The sequence below is a fragment of the Schistocerca piceifrons genome, chromosome 4 (assembly GCF_021461385.2).
Source record: "Schistocerca piceifrons isolate TAMUIC-IGC-003096 chromosome 4, iqSchPice1.1, whole genome shotgun sequence".
NCBI classification, from domain to species: Eukaryota; Metazoa; Arthropoda; class Insecta; order Orthoptera; family Acrididae; genus Schistocerca; species Schistocerca piceifrons.
In genome coordinates, this window is record NC_060141.1 from 686,628,404 (window position 1) to 686,648,474 (window position 20,071).

The window sequence follows — 20,071 nt, forward strand, 5'->3', positions numbered from 1 at the left end:
CTTCCAAACAGATGTTCCTGAGGCAAAGTATCGCAGGAAATGAGGAAGTATATATTATTAGATATGTTTGTTCATTTTTATTTGCTCTTACGTAGCTAATTTCTTTGATTAATGTTTGTACTGACACACATTTCTTCATTCTCCTTTTGTCAGACACATATAATGCTCACGTAAGCATTTACAGAAACCAGTATCATACGGAAACTAAGGCCTCCACATAAATTCTGAAATTACATGTGAATTTACAGATGACCTATTTTCCAAAAACAGTGTGTTGTTCTCTCCACTGATTTTTCTTTAGATCAGTATTATCGTACTATAAAAATGTAGCAGTAACGCCGCTTACGTATACATCTCAGAGCTTTGCAACTAAATAACTAGACGTTGAAATACTTTGTTACTCCTCCTTTCAATTTTTTTCGCTGCTGTTTGTTACCTTGACTTCTGATATCTCCATGATGCCTTTTTTCATACGTGTTTCATTCCATATGGAAACCACTTCTTCGGAATGCTTTGACACTTTGCAGACGAAAATTATTCTTCCACTTCATCTTCGACTTACGATTTAGTCAGTAACTAACGTCAGAGAGCCAACCGATGTGGCCGAGCGGTTCTAGACGCTTCGGTCCGGAACCGCGATGCTGCTGCGGTCGCAGGTTCTAATCCTGCCTCGGGCATGGATGTGGATGATGTCCTTAGGTTAGTTAGGTTTAAGTAGTTCTAAGTGTAGGGGACTGATGACCTCCGATGTTAAGTCCGATAGTGCTTAGAGCTATTTTTTTTTAAGTTCAACGCGTTTCGCTAGAGGACCTATACGCAGGACGAGATTAGCTATTAGTGAACTCATACGTTACTGTCCGTATAGCTGCGACGCCATGTTTTGTCCTAAAAAAAAGAAAAAAAAAGAAATGAAATGATCGTGTGGCGTTGTTTGGCGGGAGGCCCCATCCAGGGAAGTTCGGCCGCCGATTTTCAAGTCTAATTTCAGGTGACGCGGCATTGGGCGACTTGCGTGTCGGTGATTATGATGATGATGCGATCAACACCACACGCAGTCCAAGGGCGGAAAAAATCTCCGACCACAGATTCTACTGTTCGTAGTTCATTGTTTTGTTGAAATATTGCTTTTAATGCAGTTGTAATATATTTTATGCAATTTCTGATTTGCTATGAGTTGTTTGTATGTGTGCACCTTGGTCAGACAGTAGATTCTATAGAGCCCACGTCTGTGGGCTTCAGTTTGACCTTTATCAGTGAATTATCTCTTTGAAATTCAAATACGTAAATATTCCCAATGAAACCAGTACAGTTTTGCAGTAAGCGCGGCAACATTTGTACGGAATGTAGTTAACCATCTGTCAGTTATTGCGCAGGTATTCATAAAAGATGTCACATTGTGCTGCTTTTTGGGGTGCAAACAGAAGCAAAGGTCGATTTCGCATGCTCGTATTCAGACGAAACGTGGAAAGAAATCAATGGACAGTACCTGTAAGTGGAGCAGATCTATAAAAACCACAGAAAAATGCATTTGCAGTTGTAGATTTTTTTTTGAGCAAACTGACCTGATGAACTTGTATTATCCAACGACACACCTTGACATAATATTACTGTCAGTTCTCATATTCCGGCGTCTTCTACAGCAGCGTGAAACTACTTACCAGCGAGGAATGGAAATGTGTTATTTATTGCGGAACAGGTGAAATTTCTTTACTGTAAAACACACAGGGTTAACAAAAAGCTATGGCCAAGCTTACGGAAAACATTCCTCACACGTAGAGAATGAAAATATATTACATGTATATCGGTCATAAAACGCTTTATTTCCGTGTTAAAGCTATGTTTCTACAACTCTTTAACACATTAATCATAGGAAATAAACAACGTATCAGTACAGTATTAAATGCTTTCCTAAGAGAAATGTGCAAAATATCCTACGTTAGAAGAGCATCCACCAGCAAGTGCATTGAACCCCTAATGCGCTGATCTTTTCCTGAAGAACTTCCTGTTGTTTAACAGCCTTCCACTCTGTACAGCTCGTACCGGAGTTCCGTCCACAGGAGCGTTCAAATGCTCTCATAAATGGCAGTTTAGTGGTTTTAGACCAGAGAACATGGAGACCAAGGAATGTGTCCAATTATACCTCTACTTCTGTTACGGACTCTGTTATTTAGAAGCTTACGAACATTAACACTGAAGATAGGTTGAGCCCCATCGTGCATTAAGTAGATGTTTTGACGCACTCGTAAAGGCTCTCGTTCTAGCGGAACAGGTAGCGTATTGTCTAACAAAGTATGACATGTTCCACCGTTGAACCTGAGAGGAAATACATGAAGTCCTAATAAAGATCACCAACAATGTCGGTCAAAACGTTGACAGAAGGTCTGTGTTGATGACCTGATTGCACAATTTCGTGAGGATTCTCGACAGCCCATAATAAGGAATATAAGTGGACCTGAAACTGAACATTGTTAGGCCCCTTCGTGATTTCTCCATTGTCACTAACATTTTCTCCTCTGACGTTGCTTGACTTATTCAGTACAACTTTTTTCGTTCTCTTTGTTAAGAATGATTCAAACCAGTTTTGTTTCCTATGATTACTGCAAATAAGACACAATTAGCTCCTTGTAAAGCTCTGTGTATTTCGTACAGAGATGTGTTACATATCCATCACATAATCTATCAAACCTAGATTCACGCTTAGAAACGAATTGTTAAATGGTTAACAGGGTGTCCTACATATAGGACGTCAGTCATATAAATAGTAAGTTTACCACATACTACATGCCTGGAGAGCAACTGTAGAATGAAATCTCCCTGTAGAAATAATAAACAGCTAGTCAGTTGCAAAACACAAGATGTGTTTAAAGGACTTTACAGTGGTTTCAATATTTATAAAAATAATACGTATCTCAATTGTCAATATTTCCTTCTGAAGAGGACTTTTTTGTAAACGTTGAAAACAACTGTAAAGGATTTAAATAAACCTTCCAATTTGTAACTGATTGCCTGTTCATTATTTCTACAAGAACATATTATAATTATGTTATTTGTGACAAATAAAATGATATTTGTGGCTTTTCGAAGTTTATGGCATTTAACAATCACTTTGTATAGTATGCGATTATGCACTTTATGTGCAAATCGACATCGCATTTTACACATCTTGTCATGGATTTTTTTATGACAGAGTCTTCTGCGAGTTAGTTTACCTTGGTCAGTCACATAGCAATTTATTATGTCATATCTGGAGTCTTGATGCTTAGTCTTTGATGGCCTCCATTTAGACTTGCATACTCGGATATGTGTTTCCAGGATGGAACCTACAATACCAGTTTCTTATTAGCACCAAGTCTTCGTAATTGCCATGAATTTTACCGGTTGCATCAATGCAAAGTTCTTTCAAACTGAAGTGCCATTTTTTCCCTATAACTGATGTGTGGTAGGGGCTTATGTTTTGATCATTCCAATCAATTCCATGCATGTTTTCCATTATAAAGATGAATCATTTGAGGTTGTTTGAGAGCTATGCTTTTCTTCTCATTCTGCAAAAACTATAAAACTGGTATTAAAAATAAATGTAATGCAATGCAAAAACCTTTAATGCACATTGAGATACCTGTATCCTATTTCTCCAAGCACAGGAACATTACCACAAATCAGTATTGCAAGACTCTGATTTTTTGCTCCAATTCTAATTTATAACAGTTGTTTACAGTAGGTACCAACTGCTCATCGCGTTATCATATCACAGAGTAGGAGTCTAGACAAAATTATGCAAAACGTCCCACATGTAACACGCCAGTCATAACGGGGTAATGTAATTAAAAGAGTGATAGAAAATTAGCTCTGATATGAAAATAAGGTGTCTCTGGATCCATATCCATATAATACATTTTATTCCTCTATGTGAGAGGAAAGTTTTGAAAGTTTGTTATACTTGCTGGTTACACCTTGCGTTACTGAAGAATAAGTTGAGGATTTCGGAGACATTACTGCATGCAGCATTCGAGTGGGGTGAGAAATCATTGTAAATCACGTGGAGGCAGTCTGGTGCATCTAAGAAAGGATGGTAAGCTCCTTCATTGGTCCTGGGTGGAAGAACAAGAAGCCCTAACATTTACCAACCGTGCCAGCCAAAACATTGGCAGAAAGAATATTGTTGATGAGATTGCACACTTTTGTGAGGATTCTCGATTGCCCATAATGAGGCACAGGAGTGGACCCACAGTTGAACCTTGTGGGACCCTCTCCGTTATTTCTCCACTGTCACTAAACTTTTTCTTCTTTCAACACTCTTTAAATTATTCAGCACAGCTTTTTTGCGTTGTCTCTGTTAAGTATGATTCAAACCAGTTGGGTTTCCCATGGTTAATATGGTTATGAACAGAAGTAGAAAACGGGATCTAACACAGGGATAAAGCGTTACTCGACGCATGTCCAAATAACATATTTTACTGCTCTATGTGTGAGCAATACTTCCTGATGATTTGGTCGTACCTCTCTGTTACTTTTGTACTTTTGAAGAATGCGTTAAGGATTTCGGAGAGAATGCTGCATGCAGCATTCGAGTGGCACGAGAGACCGATGCAGATCACGTGGAGGCAGTTTCGTGCATCTGTGAAAGCATGGTAAGTGTCCTCTTTGAGCCTGGGCGAAAGAACGTGGGACACCAACAATCAACAACAATGCTGTCCCTGACATTAACAGAAACATTGTTGAAGCTTTTTGGCAGATTAAAACTGCGTGCCGGACCGAGACTCGAACTCGGGACCTTTGCCTTTCGCGGGCAAGTGCTCTACCAACTGAGCTATCCAAGCACGACTCACGCCCCGTCCTCACAACTTTACTTCTGCCAGTTGTGAGGACGGGGCGTGAGTCGTGCTTGGGTAGCTCAGTTAGTAGAGCACTTGCCCGCGAAAGGGAAAGGTCCCGAGTTCGAGTCTCGGTCCGGCACACAGTTTTAATCTGCCAGGAAGTTTCATATCAGCGCATACTCCGTTGCAGAGTGAAAATCTCATTCTAGAAACAGTGTTGATGATGTAACTGCACAATTTCGTGGGAATTCTCTACAGCCCGTAATACAGGATAGGAGTGGACCCAAAATAGAACCTTGTGCGATTTTCCTCGTGATTTCTCCATTGTCACTAGTTTTCTTCTCCATTAAACATTTCTTTAAATTATTCAGTTGTACTGTCTTGGTTAATTATCATTCAAACTAGTTGTGTTGCCCATGAATAATGTGGCTATGGCCGGCCGGTGTGGCCGAGAGGTTCTAGACGCTTCGGTCTGGAACCGCGCGACCGCTACTGTCGCAGGTTCGAATCCTGCCTCGGGCATGGATGTGTGTGATGTCCTTAGGTTACTTAGGTTTAAGTAGTTCTAAGTTCTAGGGGACTGATGACCACAGCAGTTAAGTCCCATAGCGCTCAGAGCCATTTGAACCAATGTGGCTATGAAGAGGTATCAAATGGGTACTAACATGAATATAAAGCTTTTCTCGACACTTGTCTATGCGTGAGGAATGTTTCCTGAAAATTTGTTCATTTTTTAAGAACGTGATAAAGTTTTCGGAGACATTGCTGCATGCAGCATTCGAGTGGTGTGAAAGATCATTCTAAATCCGTGGAGACATTGCAAACTGGTGTCTGAGACGCTGACCTAACCGCTGCTCTCCTGAGACGTGCTGAGCTGAAGCATACGGTGGTGACCTGATAATCAGAGCTACAGTGGCGGGAGGAGAGGAGGAGTTAGGAAGGAAATAGCCGGGGGAGGGAACTAGGGGCAGGGGCACAGGTCGGGAGCTCCCAGTGTCCGGCGACCGCTCAGCAGCGCACTCCAAGGCGGAGGGAGCGGCGAGCGGCCGCCGGCAAATTGGAACATGGCGTCCCGTTTGTCCAATTAGCCGACGGCCCTTAGGCATGCGGACCGGGTGGGACAGCTAGTCCGGGCTGCTCCTGGGCGCGCCTTTTTACTTAGCGGTGGCCCTCGGGCCGACGAGACCGCAACCTTTTAATCCGACGCCCACCCGGCTGTCCGCGGCCGCAGACACCTCTTGTTTCGGTCCCTGCGCGTATGAGTTGCACACTGTCTGCTGCAGTTCTTTGTAACTACTGTCATACTAGTCTTGCACTCTAGAGGAAGAAAAATCATAAAAAAGTTGAACAAACTGCGACGCAAGTATGAAATGAAGTACAGGGTGATCAAAAAGGCAGTATAAATTTGAAAAATGAATAAACCACGAAATAATGTAGATACAGAAGTACAAATTGACACACATGCTTGGAATGACATGGGGTTTTATTAGAACCAAAAAAATACAAAAGTTCAAAAAATGTCCGACAGATCGCGCTTCATCTGATCAGAATAGCAATAATTAGCATAACAAAGTAAGACAAAGCAAAGATGATTTTCTTTATAGGAAATGCTCAAAATGTCCACCATCATTCCTCAACAATAGCTGTAGTCGAGGAATAATGTTGTGAACAGCACTGTAAAGCATGTCCGGAGTTATGGTGAGGCATTGGCGTCAGATGTTGTCTTTCAGCATCCCTAGAGATGTCGGTCGATCACGATACACTTGCGACCTCAGGTAACCCCAAAGGCAATAATCGCACGGACTGAGGTCTGTGGACCTGGGGGGCCAAGCATGACGAAAGTGGCGGCTGAGCACACAATCATCACCAAACGACGCGAACAAGAGATCTGTCACGCATCTAGCAATATGGGGTGGTTCTAATAAAACCCCATGTCATTCCAAGCATGTGTGTCAATTTTTACCTCTCTATCAACATTATTCCGTTGTTTATTAAGTTTTCAAATTTATACTGACTTTTTGATCACCCGGTATATCTCACTCGGAATACTTCCACAGATCACAGGTAGACATACTTAAATTTTGTTTATTTGAACAAGCAAACTTCGAAAACAATACAGTACAACAAAAGGAAATAAACATTTTCCACAAATTCTTCTTAGTATTGCGAAGGAAAAGTGCGTCACAAGCAACTCCTCTTCAACAAAACGGAAACAGATTCTTTAGAGCGTATATTAGGTTCTTTTGAATAGTGAAACCCATATCCATCGCTTGCGCCTTTGTCCCGCATTGTGCGCGGGGTTGGCGTGGTTAAATCGGATTTTGCATGTTAATTTGAAGGGGTGGCCGGATGCCCTTCCGGTCGCCACCCCGTACCCCCCTGGGACGGAATCAGAGTACCCCATCTGTCTGCGTCTAGTGTAAATCGTGGAAAAGTGCGGATGTGTGTCAGATGTCTGTGAGTCGTGTAACTGAGGCGGAACGTGGGGACCGGCCCGGTATTCACCTAGAGGGATGTGGAAAACCTCCTAAAAACCACATCCAGGCTGGCCGGCACACCGACCTTCGTCGTTAATCCGGCGGGCGGATTCGATCCGGGGCTGGCGCGCCTACCCGAGTGCAGGAAGCAGCGCATTAGCGCTCTCGGCTAACCTGGTGGGTTTCTTGAACAATGAAATGTCCAGCTTTAAAACAAGGTACGAATTCGAAGCTCTGTCTCAAGCAGTACGGCTTGTCCACGGAACAGAACACCAAGGCTCGCGGGAGCGCAGTTGTAGAGATGGCGAAGGCGACGACTGCTCTGAGGCAGAGTCCAAACAGTAATAGCATATCGGTCACTGGCAGACAATGACTGGCTCTAACCGGTTCCGCACGGGCAGAAATACCTGCTTGGCGGAAGGTTACAGTTGTCATATTTCCATCGAAGTTGCGGTGGATGGAGCAAGAGGTGAATGTCTGGAGCGACCCCTGTTGCTATTTTCTGTGCCCACTGGAGGCTGAGCCGGATACCGTGGAAAGCAGCCTGAAACCGGGGACCAAGCTGACGATAACCCGCGAAATATAGATGCGTTGCGGGTTGGCGGTGTCATGATGGATACAGAGGTTAGTGACTAGTTGTCGCGAGACTACAGCAACATGCAAATGTGCCAAAAGTACACGCAAAATACATGTATTTAAAAGAGAGCAGATAAAAATTCGTTTGGCGCCTTTCTATCATACAGCCACCACTCGTTCCCAAGTGAATAAGTGTAGATGAGATGTGGTCTGAATTCAGTGAAATAGTACCAGAGGCAGTTGAGAAATTTATACCAAATAAATTTATAAAAGACGGTGGTGATCCACCAGCGTACACAAAGCAGGTCGGAAGACAGTTGCAAATGCCAAGATAAAAGCATACCAAATTTAAAAGAAGACAAAAATCCCAAGATCTGTAATGTTTTACTGAAGCCTGAAGATTAGTGTGGACCTAAGTGTGAGATGCTTTTAAACGCTTTCTCACAATGAAACACTATCTCGAAATCTGCCACATAATACGGAGAGATTCACGTCGTATGTAAACTACACCCGCTGCAAGACACGACAATTCCTTAAATGCGCAATACCAATGGTATTAATACCGATGGTAACGTCAAAAAAATGGTTCAAATGGCTCTGAGCACTATGGGACTTAACATCTGAGGTCATCAGTCCCTAGAACTTAGAACTACTTTAACCTAACTAACCTAAGGACATCACACACATCATGCCCGAGGCAGGATTCGAACCTGCGACCGTAGCGGTCACGCGGTTCGAGGCTGAAGCGTCTAGAACCGCACGGCCACACCGGCCGGCTGGTAATGTCACTCAAGCGTGGTTATTAAATACTCTTTTCCGAAACTCCTTCCACAAAAAGACGAAGTAAATATTCCAAAATTCGAATCGAGAACAAGCGCAACATGAATAACTTAGAAGTAGATATCCTAGGTGTAGGGATGCAGCTTCAAGCAATTAATAAAGTTACGTGTCTCAGTGCAGACGGTACACCTGTAGGGTATCAGAGTATGCCTATGCAATAGCCCCATACGCCCCAGTCATATACAACCGCTCGTTTTATGAAATACGCGTACCTAAAGACTATCGTCGATTTGCAGTAGGAATTTGGAACAGATACCGTGTTCCAACAATGTGAATTACCACGAAGGTAACGGGCTATAGACACCGTTAGCACGGATTCAGAAAATATCGTTCTTGTGGACCAACTAACTTTTCATTCGCGTGAAGTAATGAGTGCAATCGACAGGGGATTTCAAATTCATTCCATATTTCTAGGTTTCCAGGAGGCTTTTGACACCGTTCCTCATAAGAGACTTACGATCTAATTACGTGCATATGAGGTTCGCTACAGTTGTGCGACTGGATCTGTCTGTAATTTCCTTCAGAAAGGTCACAATACGTGGTAATCGATGGGAAATTATCGAGTAAAACGCAAGTGATATCTGGCATTCACAAAAAAGTATTATAGGTCCTCTGCTGTTCCTAATCAACATAAACAATTTAGGAGATAACCTGAGCAGCTCTCTCAGTGTTTGCATATGATGGCGTCATTTAACACCCAGTAAATTCATCAGAAGTTCAAAACCGATTGAGAAATGCGTTAAACACGTTATCTGAATGTGTGAAAAGCGGCAATTTTCTCTCATTATGGAAAAATATGAGCTCATCCACATACGCATAAAAATAAGTTCGTTAAATTTCGATTCCAAGATAAATCACACAAATTTAAAGGCTGTCAATTCGTCAAAATACGTAGCAATAAAAATTACCACCAACTTAATTTGGAATGACCACATAGTTAACGTTGTAGTAAAGGCAAACCAAAGACTAAGTTTTACTGGCAGAACACTTAAAAGATGCAACAGGTCTACTAAAGAGACTGACTGCATTACGTTTGTTGGTCCTCTGCTAGAGTACTGATGTGCTGTATGGAATCCTTACCCGATAGGATTGGCGGACGACATCGAAAGATTTTAAGAAGAGCAGCTCGTTTTGTATTATAGCGAAATAGGGGAGAGGGTGTCATGGCTATGATTCGCGAGTTGGGATGGCGATCATTAAAACAAAGGCGTTTTTGTTGCGTTATCTTTTCACAAAGTTTCAGTCGCCAACGCTCTACTCCGAATGTGAAAATATTTTCTGTCGCAAACCTACATAGGGATAAATGATTATCATAATAAAATACGAGAACTCAGAGCCCTTACAGAAGATTTAAGTGCTAATCTTTCCCAAGAGCTTTTAGAGAGTGGAATGGCACAGAAATATTCTGAAGGTTGCTCGAAGAACACTCTGACAGGCACTTAAATGTAAATTGCGGTGTAGTTATATACATAAATAGATTAAATTTTTACACAATACGATGAACAACGTAAGTTTAACTGCTTGCTGAACAACTGAGGTCGTCATTTCTAAGCGTCCATTTCAGACAAGCAGGCTAGCGTACCACAAAAACTACAAAGGAGACACGTTGTCAAGGTATGGTATCTACAAAATTAACTGTGACGGATGCATGAAAGTTTGCATTGGTCAGGCAGGACATATAATTTCAGCACCAGATTGAAAGAGTACACTAGGCTGACAGAGCAATTATTCGGCAGTCGCAACATATTTGAAAGTGACCGTCCACACTAGATTAGAGGCCATCAAAGCCCTGAAAATACTACATACGAAATAGAAAGGAAAATTTTGGATGCACTCGAAGGAAATGGAAAAGTGCAAACATTCTTAAAGAAACCGGGACAGTTTATTGAACGAACAAACAGAATTACGTAGCATAAGACTTTCATAGAACTTTAGCCTGGTATTTGGTGAAGTGTAACTGTGTAAATGTTGCATATTAGTGCGCACACATTCCACAATTAAGTGTTTGCTGTCACGTGACGTATTGTAGGCCGTCCTCCTCCCTCCCCCTCCCCCCAAAATCATATGAAAGTTTTAAATTTCAATGCATAAAAACGCTAAACGTTTGTCTTTAAAATCTTTATTTCATTATGTAGAATGACTTCCTATATGACACGACGTAAGCATGAACATACGCGTTGTGTACGAGGTTGTACAGATATATGATGATAATTTTAAATACTCCGACAAAAGGTATATAATAGAAGGCACCATGTTTTCAGCACATATCGCTAAGTGCAGTCAGCTGGGCAGTGGTAGCTGTTTGTCGATATATCTTTGACCAGCTGTTCACCGTAAATTGGACAGCGCCGAATCCATCCGGGTAGAGCAATGTTTCGTGCGATATGAGATTTTATGTTTACGTATCGGTGCCATTACGGCAGTAATGTTATTTCGAAGCGTTGACGAATATGTAACTTTTTCTTCGTCGTGTTTACTACGATAGAGTTTACGTATTAAAATTACAGATGTACGTCTCTGTACACCCACAAAGAGAGGCGGGGTAAATTTTGCGAGTGTAGGAGTGTGTGCTTGAAAATGGCAAACAGCCGGAATCAGCAGATCGAGGTATAAATGACACTGATTGCACGACGGGCAGTTTCAGCTAAATAACAGGCCATCCTCCGGTACACAAACTACATTAATCCCACGACAAGTGTCCGGTCAAGACCATTAGCATCTGGATTAACGTTATAAATTAACTGCACCGACTTACAGAAATCGCGGAACTGCCCAATCTATACATATGGCAAATAGCCATGTGCTTCTCTCAGTTAATGTTTTTTTCGCTCTGTATAAATCGGGCAAGCTAATAATAATTAATCACTTCTGAATGACTCCGTCCGCAGGAGAAAGTGCATTGCAGAGAGCCGACATAGCAAACTAAGCCCAGAACAACGTATCTCCGCAGAGTGAGGTGAAAATTTTAGGTTTTGACGAGTGGTAATTAAACTTCTACAAGAGGGATGGACTCTCCGTGGAATCTCAAATAAGAGAATGGGAACGTTAGTCAAAGATTGCAATCAATGCTGCTAATACACAGACTTCAGATATTACTTCTGAAATCCGCATGAGGTAACAGAAGAATACTTCCCATTCGAGTTTGCCGATACCAAAACAAGTGACTCTTCCTCGATGGCCAGCGTACAATGGCTGTGTTCTAAACATAAAATAGAAGATCTCAAGAAGCATTCCCATGCAATGATGTAGAGTATTTTAAAGAAATACTTACAGTCCCTGTCGAAGACTAATGCCATTGGATAAGAAATTACTACATGCATTGTACGTCACAACAGAATTACTGTTTGCTACTTGGATATCCGCTTCACAGAACACACATACTAAAGATTCTTCTATTATTGTAATAACTACATTTGTTTAAAAATAGCTAATTATTCGCTTCATAAAATGCAGGTATCTAAAATCATGGTTAAAAGACCCTTATTTCACAAAATTCAGAAAATTATAGCTTTTCTATACAAAATATACATATTCTTGTACATTTCCAGTGGATGTTCACCATTGTAGTAAAAATAACTCATCTGATCTTGTAATATATTTTAGCGTTTTTGTTCGATGTCAACCTGTGTAGCCATGGTGACTTTTTCAAGGATCCAGTTAAATTACAATGGTTTCAAGAAACAGAAAAGCGAGTTTCGGATAAAACTCAAACATGACAGAGGCTCACCGAGAAAAAGTTATACTTGAAAAACTCCCAGACCGTAATAACGGACAAATCGAGGTAGCTGCGTTGACAGCTTACGTATCACTCAGTTGTGTAAATTAGACAACGTACATAATGGCCCAATCATCAGCAGTGTCAAATTTCCAATGATATTAGAAAGTTTGGATGTGTTCGGGATTTATACCGACATTTGGTAAAAAGTCTCGATATAATTAACTTAATACCAAAATCTTTCCTCTCCTTTCACCAACAAAATTCCTTTCGATTTGTTGACCTCTGTGTTAGCGACCTTGGCTACGAAGACTAGTTGCTCTACTATGTTTCATCTCGAAGAAAATCCTTTTTCGTAAAATTCTTTTTGGGAAACCAGTAAGCTGAAAGACAATGATAGAAATGTCGTGCGGTTCCCAGCCTGGGGAGATATTTCCCTCAAGAAATAGTATTTTAGTATTTTACCAAAAATGTTTATTTTCTTCCCACTGCGGCTATAAACGAAACTGCGCTGCAGTAAGTAAAGTGCACCCACTCCAGAACATACAACTGCCTGGAAACATGTGTAGAGAATAAAAACTGACACAGAAAATATTCGTGTTTTACACTGGTGAAAGTCTACGAGTATGTTCAGACAAGCAAGCACAGAATAGAGACAAAGACGAACGTCGATGATTGACACACGATAGACAGATAACGGTTTATTTCTAAATTCCTTTCAAAGTATCCTTCTAACATGTCTTAGGGCTATTTGATCATTCCACCCACATTTACTCGCGGCTTTTTTATTTAATGACAACAAACACCGGCTCGTTCAATATCCAAGACGAGATGGCCGTTTATCCTGGGGTAAATCGGTTTCGTCAAGAGGGGAAGCGAAAAATTGGGAGCTTAATTAAAGAAAACACGGAAGGACCTCTTAGTTCGATATCATCAACAACGTCCTGGCTCACTGTCTTTAGCATTTCCCGACCATAAGTTGCATGTATATCCGGTGCTTTCACTTTCGCTTTACCTTTTTGTCGTGCCTTACTTAATAAATGACTGCCTGTTACTCACTACAATAATTTCAGTGTTGCCAAATTACGCGAATTATGAGCAGTTATCTGCGTTTTCTAGCGTTTTACGAAAATGCGTCATTTTGTACCGATATTTTTTAGGGAGTGCTGTAGCTAATTCTCTTAATTTTTATATATTTCAAATACTTCTCTTCATGTAACACGTTTGTTGCAATAGTAGCACGTGCTTCTGATGTTATGAAAATAAAATTATTCTTATCAGTCTCAACTGGTCGCTATAGCTGCTACTGAGGCTTCTTGCTTCCTTAGTCTTCATCATAAAGTTATGTTCCATTTCGGCTATTTAGCTTTCAAGTGACCTACTCGACGGTGGGACGTTAAGTCCTTATCTTCCCTTCCTTTTTTAAAAATTAACACGCGAATATTCTTCTACAAGCTTCAATTCATGCACCAATGAAACTTTTTATCGATAAAAATTGTAGGGAATTTCTGATAACTTTCTAGCACGATGATATTTTATTTGCCAGTTGATAAGTTCATCCAGTCTACAATGATGTAGAGCTTTAATGGAGGCTGTCTTTCAATTGAATAATGTTTGCCGATCCTCAGACTAATTTTGAATAGTTTCATAATGACCTGTCTCTTAAAATATTTTTATGGGCAATTTCCTGTTCTGTGAGGAACATAAACGATCTACCGGATCAGAGAATGTTTTCTAACGAATTGCTGCCTACTGAAAAGTAAAAAACCATTCAGCAGCCACGATCGTATAAAATATTCCTTTATTTAAGACAACCGGTTTCAACAGACTCTGCTGTCATCTTCATGTCTTAAAGTCTTTTGGTTGTAAAACATGTTCATTTTACACAGAATCTCACGCACAATACCTCACTTTGATAAAAATCACCACACTATAACAGGTCTGTCATTACTAAAATATTTAAAAGCATAAAGCACCTTATGCAAAAGGCTATGTCCATATACATACTGCTTACACATGCTTGTTACATCATACAAGCAGGTACACAATAGCACATCTGTTTACATATTCTGGACATATTCTGAACAGTGCGAATTCACTTTAAATGCCGTTTAAGGTGCAACTGACAAACACATCGCCCTTCAGAACTCCCAAAATGAGAGGATTCAAACTACGGAAAATTGCCGTCGTTGAATAAGTGTAGGCCAGTTCAGCGAATATTTGTTTGATTCAATTAATGACAGTTTGCTTTAACTGTGGAAACATAAGTTAACAGGGACTAATAGAGAGAACATTCGTGTAATTATCTAATCCACTACTAATAGCTCATTACTTGATTCAGTAAGTCGATTAACCGTTGCACATCGGCAATAAGTGGAAGGAGCATGTAAGATCTGATGTTGGGAAGACAAATGGTCTACAGTTTATTGAGATAGTTCTGTGAAAGTGTAGCTCACTTGCAAAGAAGGCCGTGTTTGCACCACCTTTTTCAGAACTTCGAATTGGGAATTTCCCGATAAGTTCTTTTTTTCGGTCTGTTCCATCAGTGCGAGAGTGCTACGGAAATGATCCGATAGTTTAGGTGGAAATCCTTGACGGATACAAAACGATCATTTCGCGAAACAGTATTCTATTTCTACTAATGTTTATCTCGTTTAAGGACCGAAATTCTAAAATAATGCAGATCGGGGCTTGTACATAAGTATAGAGGAAATCTCTCTCTCCTCGCTTCATTTGCGGGTGGAAACGAAAAAGGAACGACCATCAGCAGTACAAAGAGCTCACGTCAAGTACGGTACAGTGGCTAATGAGAAATGTATTTAAATGTGATATCTGTGAAAACAACATCAAATTAGTATAGTAAATCGACTAAATAATTTCGTACAGATGATGCAACATGGCTCTTAAGCTTTGAAGGAAGGGTATAGTTATGTGTCACCAAGAGCTGCCGATAGAACCTGTATTTATGTATCGCTCGGAAAAAAACACCAAATATATCAAACGACCTAAAGTGCTGTATGCTACAGAGCGTCTCGAAAGTCTCTTACTGACAAATATGTATTTTAAGAGAGGATGGAAATGAGGAAGTTACTGGGACCAGTCCAGGGGAGCAAACAATATAAAATACGACAAAACCAGGAACTCTACGAAAATTGTGAAAAATCATGGACGTGGCTGGGAAAACACGTCTAGTTTTACATGGACAAGTCTACAGGATGCATTCAAGCAGGACGACCGGTCTCTTTCTCGCATTTTGGCAAAGGAAATGTGATCAAGTCATGATGGTTAATGGGAGTGATAAACGATCTCTTGGAACTAGGAGGTATTGAAAGCGATTTAAATAACCGAGCAGTTCACAGGAGGATACTTAAGAAAGTGAGGTTCCCGCACAAATAACCAAGAAAGAAACGTGCGCTGTGGACAAAGGAGAGCGGGGATCAACACAGCCAGAGGATGCGCAGCTACTGGGCGAATATAAGAATTCACTCCGAACATAATTGTAGAATGTCGTAGTCCTTAGTTGGCCTATACCATTTATACAGTACAAGGAGAAGTAGAATAAAGATCGCTCCATAACTTCTTATCTCGTTATTTATATTACTAGCGCCAGACTAGAGTTGATACCATTATAAGCTGTTGCAACAATTTTATGTTGCCTGATGATGTTCGAATAAAGATTTGTTTCTTACAAGCTCTTGCAACTACAAAAATTTGACTTTCGGCAAATAAATAAATGTAATGTCACACAGGGTTGTTTTTTGTCTATGAATTTCTCTCTCTCTCTCTCTGTCTCTCTCTCTCTCCCTCCCTCACCCCTTTATTATCTTCATTTTCCAAAGTCATAAAGCAGAAGGTCCTAAAGGCTCTCTCTCTCTTCCTTTTATCATCTTCATTTTCCAAAGTCATAAAGCAGAAGAGCCTAATGGCAGAATGACGGCTGGAACACTGTGCCAAACCGCGATCGCCCTGACTCCGCGTTAAGAGCGCTCCAGGGGTCGGGGATTGGCCGATATTCGGAGCGCCCTGGAATCGGCGCCTCGGCTGTTCGACAAGCACTGGAGCCGGCGAGCTCCAGACTGGCACAGGGAGCGTGAGGGCTGCTAATTAAACACTGGAATTGGACTCTTGACGTTAGGCAAAGGCCACCCTGGTGCCGATTCGACCCCCGCGCGTTCCTCAATTTAAACTCCGCAAGTACCACTGCCTTCATAATTAACCTCCCAATTACAATTAACGTTTAAGATTACTCCGGTGTATAAGGTAAGTAGAGGTCGCTTCCGGGACGATGGAAAGTTGCCTGGGAACAATTAAGAATGTTAATTGCGAGAGGCACGGCTCCGTCCGCCCCGCTACGCCGCCGCAGTGTTTCGCCATCGACGTTTCACTCACGAGTGCTGTTCCTTCGTCCGGTATTCTACTCGCGGCCTGCGTACGATGTGGAGATTTTTTTCCCTAAAGTTGTTCTAGCTGCTACAGCGGACGTGCTTTATTTCGAATCGTAACTGTGAAGTACGTCGACTCTCCAGACAAAGACCTAAAAGACTAATAATACCACGACTAGTACCCCAGTGCCTTCCTAGTTTCGGCTTACAAAGCCTTCATCAGTAAATAACTGACAGTCGTAATAAAAAACGATGCAACAGCTGTGAACAACTTAGGAAACATTATTACACATTGAGAGCGAAATGAAAAGAATAGTAAATGTAAGTTGTTACTGAATCGGAAGTATTTAAATCACACAGGAAGTAAATTGCAGCAGCTTACAAGAAAATACCTTTTCATATACTTCACATGAATTTTTTGTCTTATTTGTGTATCCAGCCACGTTCCGAATTTTTTAAAAAGGTACCATCAATGGTCATCAGTACAGTGTCTAATTGACTATTTGATACCATACCGTTTTCCCTCATGTGGAAAATAAATTAAAAATTTGCAGTTTTCTAGTGATCACTATGAACTCACAAAATCATATTTCCTCTGTTGAAACGTTATGTTACGAATTTAGAGTGTCTAGTTTTCCAGACTAGGGAAAACTCCATGGTTTTCAAATAATGAATCACACTTTCTACTGACACTCACTGAGGATGTCTTTTTAAATCGATGTAACACGTTTGATTGCATCAATGAAATAAAAAGTTAATGTGCACTAGGCAAAAAGGTGTTCTCCTGTAAACTACTGCAGTTTCTATACAGCTGCTGCAAAATGTGCCCAGTTCAAGAATCTTGTTAAATAGAAAGTAACTGTTGAAAGAAGCATTGTTTTTGTACTAGGATTTGGCGGAAAATTATGTTGACAATTCGGGCAAAAATAAATCTTACTGACCCTTAACTGTCTTACGAGTGTCTCGATAGCCGAAAACCAAATTCTATATATTAATAGTGTAACATACCAACATGTTTGTGCTTTTCAGTTGTGAATCGTCCCATACTTCTTCATTTTCGGTTATTGGCAGCCGTAAGTTCGCTTCAAAAACGGAAGCTGGTAAACAGAAGAAAACAGGTCACTTAATGTAATTCAACGTAATTAAATTAAGAAGCATTCCATCTCACTGTAATGCATTAAGCTTATCAATTCCTCTACCGTTACTACTACGCGGTCGGTTTCGGTCATTGTATGCGGTCACACTCGACAACAGAATTCAATACACAGGATTTAATCATTTTTTACTGTCGTAACTGGATCTACTGACGGATATTTGAGTCATATATTTTCTGTTGAGTGCTTTTGACGTTATGTAGAATTGTATGGAACGTCATATATGTATCCACACAGCTCATCTAATTAAAAAATCTCCCTGGGCTCGATGACGATTAGTATCAGTCCAAAGTGGCAGAAACAATAAAGATTACCTTAGCGTTTGACTGAAGCACTCCGTGTATCACTCTTCTGCAAACAGTGTGTAGGTGTGGAGCAAGAGGAAAGAGTTAATCGATTACGTTCTCTTATGGGGTAATAGTGTCGCACGAACGACTTTCTACATAAATTATTTGAGCTTGTAGATATGGCGAATGATGACGACTTCGCTCTTCGAATGTCGCGACAATGCCGTAAGAAAAGGCACATCAATCAAGCACATACGAACCTGTTTGTAAGCTGATAGTAATTGCTTCTTTGCTAACAGATTACGGGACGTATGAAGTGGAAGATATCTGTACGATTAAGAGTGAAAAAGTGTTGGTCGTGGTTTGAGCAGAGCGGGCAGATGTGTGCCGCTGGCAGACTACCTCGCGGGCGCATTCTGACAGCTGCCCCAGGGGGTACCGTCGGCTCTCATGCACGGTAGACCTTCACTGTCTGCGAGCAACAGCGCCAGCCAGTCACAACTCATCCCACACATCAGAAACGCATCACGTTAGGCGTTTCAGTACTCACGAATAGGGAGAAATTTCCACATTAAATAGGTTTAATGCTCTCTTCATCCTAACCAACGATCATATATATTCGATAATATATATTTTTTTCTCTTACTACATCAACGAAATATACTCACTGCTACGAAAGTCTGCATCATCGAGTGGCAGTCCGTTTGAAATCAATAACACCTAAAAGTATGATGCGTGACAATTTTCTGTCGAACTGAATGCTCTTCCAGTTTTTAGGTTTGCAGCTGGGTATTATGTTTGCATACAAAATGATTACTGAGAACCTTAACAATGTTACTTGGGCTAGTTATCTACTTTCTTCCAACTTTAAATTAGTGCCCATATACTCCTCAAGACGTCAAGAACGCGTGGCAGCACGGTTTTAAAAATACACGCGTAGCGGTTTGAAACTTTCGTGTGTTTGTGCTTAAGGATATTCTTACTGATAGCAAAACATCCCACTGTGTACGAAGCCTGTAACTAACGTGCATTAACAAATCGTCTTACAACCACTAAATGAATCAATAGTCAAAAACAATTAGTGCAAAGTGCACTTGTCTCAAATCTAGTCAACTCATACAGCGACAAACTTAACTCATCCCTTGAAAGAAAAAGAAAAGTATGTGCCTGCGTGTACACTTAAAATGGCTCAGTCCTAAAAATGTGAGACTGGTAGTATAGGAGAGCAGGCCGAAGATTATGGAAGTGTATGCAGAGTGTGTGTGAAATCAGTGAAACAACTTCGAACAAATCTATACTGAGACGAAAACAGCAAACACACTGGGGATTCTAGTCAGAGTGTAGGTACACATACATGTTACCAAATCTGCAAGTGTCACGAGCTCTTACAACGATTAAAATTACACGAATGCATTACAAAACATACTGATAAAGGCAAAAAGAGATTACAAAGAAAGAATACTGTAAGAATAAACGTCTAAGTCAGCGAGAACATGTGACGATTCACCGACCGACCGCAGTGCTTGTTCAGTTTCGCGACACACATTGTGACTAAGTCTGCTTCATAACACAGATAATACGAGTGATCAAAAACTTTCCGAGAAACGACTATAAAAATTATAGAGGTTTCGTTACTGCTTGCACCACAGTCCTGAGGCCGGCCGGTGTGGCCGTGCGGTTCTAGGCGTTTCAGTCTGGAACCGCGTGACCGCTACGGTCGCAGGTTCGAATCATGCCTCGGGCATGGATGTGTGTGGTGTCCTTAGGTTAGTTAGGTTTAAGTATTTCTAAGTTCTAGGGGAATGATGACCATAGATGTTAAGTCC

The 20,071-nt window shown here is 41.0% G+C and overlaps 1 non-coding gene across 1 annotated transcript; it reads right to left on the reverse strand.

Annotated features, from left to right (window-relative positions):
* Window positions 1-4,740: 4,740 nt before the first annotated feature.
* On the reverse strand, window positions 4,741-4,817 carry Trnas-cga. Its single transcript has one exon. It is a non-coding gene; the product is annotated as a tRNA-Ser (tRNA).
* Window positions 4,818-20,071: the final 15,254 nt, after the last annotated feature.